The following is a 3324-nucleotide window of genomic DNA, read 5'->3' on the forward strand; positions in this document are numbered from 1 at the left end:
AGGCAGATTGAAGTGGTTGTAAGATCGAATGGGAAATAAAGAAACGAAGACGAGTTCAGTGTTTATATACACCCAGAACAAGGATCTTCTAGCACACCGATCACCAGGCTGTCTCAGTTCAAAGGAGCTGAATATGAACAGTGGCATAAAGTGGCCTAGTTTGCTGATGCAGGTCTCTGCCTTGTCCACTCCTCTCACAGAAGTGACAAGAGTAACAGAGGCTGATAGTGAGAGAGGAGACTCTTTCCTAAGGAATAATGACAGTTGGACTCTTGATCACCACAGGAGCTCAGCCACATATTGCCAAGAGCAAAGGTAACAGACCTTCTGAGAGTAGTCTGAGCGACTTTAAAAATCCTTCATGACAAGGCAATATTAGAAAAATCTCTAAAGGTTAAATACCATTATTACATAATTTAAGAATTCTTAAAAAACTGGAAAATAAAGATAACCCAATTGCCAGTGTTTAAGGAAGCCTCAGAATTAGAACTGGTTTTCATAGGAAGGGACGTCAATATTTTATGCATTAACTGGATGAAGCTTCCTCCAGCTGAGCTGTAGAGGTAAGGTTTCAGGATAATACAAATGACCACTAAGGAAACAAATGAGGCTTGGCACTCCAAATGATTAAATAAAAATTATTCATGCTTAACTGGCTAAAGAGATTATCTTAATAAAACCTAATATTTTTGAAAGTCAAGAACTTGCCAAGTGAATGGAATTGGGACCATCTTGAGGAGTGGTAGTCCAGATGCATCCAAAATTATGCAGTTCAGAAGCAAGAAGACCTTTGCAAGGAACCAAACTGTCAAAGTTAAAAGACCTTCAAATATATTAATTCAAGCTGAAGGATCAATGAACTATTTCATGTTTCTGGTCTCTTAAGCATATTGAGGGTTAAAAATCATATAGAGAATTATTTTTTTACTCCAACTTTACTGAGGAAGTCATTAAAGAATTCTTAAATTGCCTTTTGAAATTGGGATTCGGAACTATCAAATCAAAAGGTGTTAAAGAATACTAGGACTCAAAAAAAAAGGACTAAGACTCTTTAGTAAACAGACCAGCACGACTTGTTGGCAACCACCCAAATGTCTGTAAGGATTCGATGATAAAATTTGGTGCAAGAGGCCAAAGTATTTTGCATGTCGCTGTTAAGTTGCCTGGGTGCCAGGAGACTAGTAGACCATCAATTAGTGTGGCTTCTACCCATGTGAGAAGACCATGATAACCATTGGACAGCAAGAGATGCTCAATGATATTTAATAAAATCACTTAGGGTTCAATGCAGCTTAATAAGAATCTATTCATTAGTGACTTGTAGGAAATTAACAATGTACTTCCAAAAGTACAAATTCACAAATATGTATTAAGCATTTTATGTGAAAAATACTGTACTTGGTGTTAAAATACTTCAGTAAACAAAAGCAAGTCTCTGATTTTATGGAGTTTCCATTCTAAAGGAGACAAATTATATCTTACATATACATATATGATCTATACTATGGAAGTGGAGTGCTGAATTAAGCAATGTGTAGAGACCCAAACTAAACAGCAGATGCGTTTCCTACCCTCGAGATGCATCCCAGCAGAATGTATAACAAAAAGGATTTTGGACTACAGCAGTAACTGGAATAGCTATAGGAGCAAAGGTTACAATGTATTTTTGTAAGGAAAAAAAATGTGCCTTACGATCCCTTGGTTAAAGAGATTTAAGAGTATAAATTTTTATGTGGGTAAGGGTAATTTTTTTTTTTTTTTTAAGATTTTATTTATTTATTTGACAGAGAGAGACAGCCAGAGAGAGAACACAAGCAGGATAAGTGGGAGAGAGAGAAGCAGGCCTCCCACTGAGCAGGGAGCCCAATGTGGGGCTCGATCCCAGGACCCTGGGATCATGACCTGAGCCGAAGGCAGACACTCAATGACTGAGCCACCCAGGCGCCCCGGGTAAGGGTAATTTTAAAAAATTGCTTCCAATACTATCATAAAATATGACACTTCAGTTAGAAGAGGATTGTGGAAAACTGTATCAAAAATAAAGAATTTTCTTAGTGATGAGATGCTCTGGATAAAAATAAAATTGATAACCTAGTTTCTGCAGGGATTCATATTAAAAACAGCTGCAAATAGTGTTGTTAATCTTGCAACAATTAAGTAGTATTAATAAAATGTTCTTGAGGAACAGCAAAATAGCCAAGTGTTCTGATTCTACATATATTTCCAGGAGAGTGCCATAAGAAATAAATGAGAATAAGCTATAGAGAACTTTACAGGTTAGCATGAATGAACAATAAAGTACTAGGTAGATATAAAGTTATAACTTAAGGACAAGTAATTTAAACTTCAAAATATGATGATGTTTGAACATCATTTGTAACTCAGGAAAAGATTACCACTTTGGTGCCTAAAGATATTATTTCTTGCCGTCTACACTTGAAACACCATAGTAATTACCAGTGATCACATTTTGAGAAAGACATAGAATAACGAAAATATCTGGAGAAAGGCAAATCAAGGGATCATTGGAATTAAGGGGTTTCAAATGAGTTTGGCCATGAGATTTGGATAACTCGAAACTGGTACAAAAATGGAAAAAAGACATAATCCAAGTCTTTAAATTATTGATGAGTTTGGATAATGTAAACAGAAATTTCTTTACCAAATTATAGGCAGTGGGAGCACTTGGAAGGGCAATCATTTCATGATCAATAAAAACAAGTAATTGTTTCCACTTCCTATCCTCCCAAATACCCCACATCTGAATTACTCAACATGGATGGGAAATGCAGCGATTTAGACTGGACTGCTTTCAAAACAACTTAAGGTAAATCTTTAAGATTTTTAAAGCTTGGAAGAATTGTATTTAATATTTAAATATGCAGCACATAGCCCAAGGAGTGGCAAATAATAAGTGTTCAATAAGTGTGGAAAGATAAAAATCCACAGCAAGAGTGAGACTGGAGTTGGGAGAAAATGTAGAGAAAAAAAAAAAAGAAACAAAAAAGAATGAAAGAGAGAGAGGGAGAGAGCACGTGCAAGCACAAATCAGAACCGTATGGATAAATTGATCTTGTCTTAACTTTGGCTACCCTTTAGAATTATATAGAAAAAGAATTTCAAACTCTCTGAGCAATGCCAACTTCTGGAACAAGGAGGTGAGATATAGATCCTAGAAATAAACAAGAAGTAACAGCCTTGTGAACCAGACTGAAACTGCTACTCTCCTTGGGTATTCATCTAGCTAATGATTCTCTGTCCAGAATATTCTGAGATGAATAAAAGGAGAGGGAAGCAAAATAGTGCCAAACTCCTTAATGGGAA

The sequence above is a fragment of the Phoca vitulina genome, unplaced genomic scaffold (assembly GCF_004348235.1).
Source record: "Phoca vitulina isolate PV1807 unplaced genomic scaffold, GSC_HSeal_1.0 scaffold1, whole genome shotgun sequence".
In the NCBI taxonomy this organism is placed as follows: domain Eukaryota; kingdom Metazoa; phylum Chordata; class Mammalia; order Carnivora; family Phocidae; genus Phoca; species Phoca vitulina.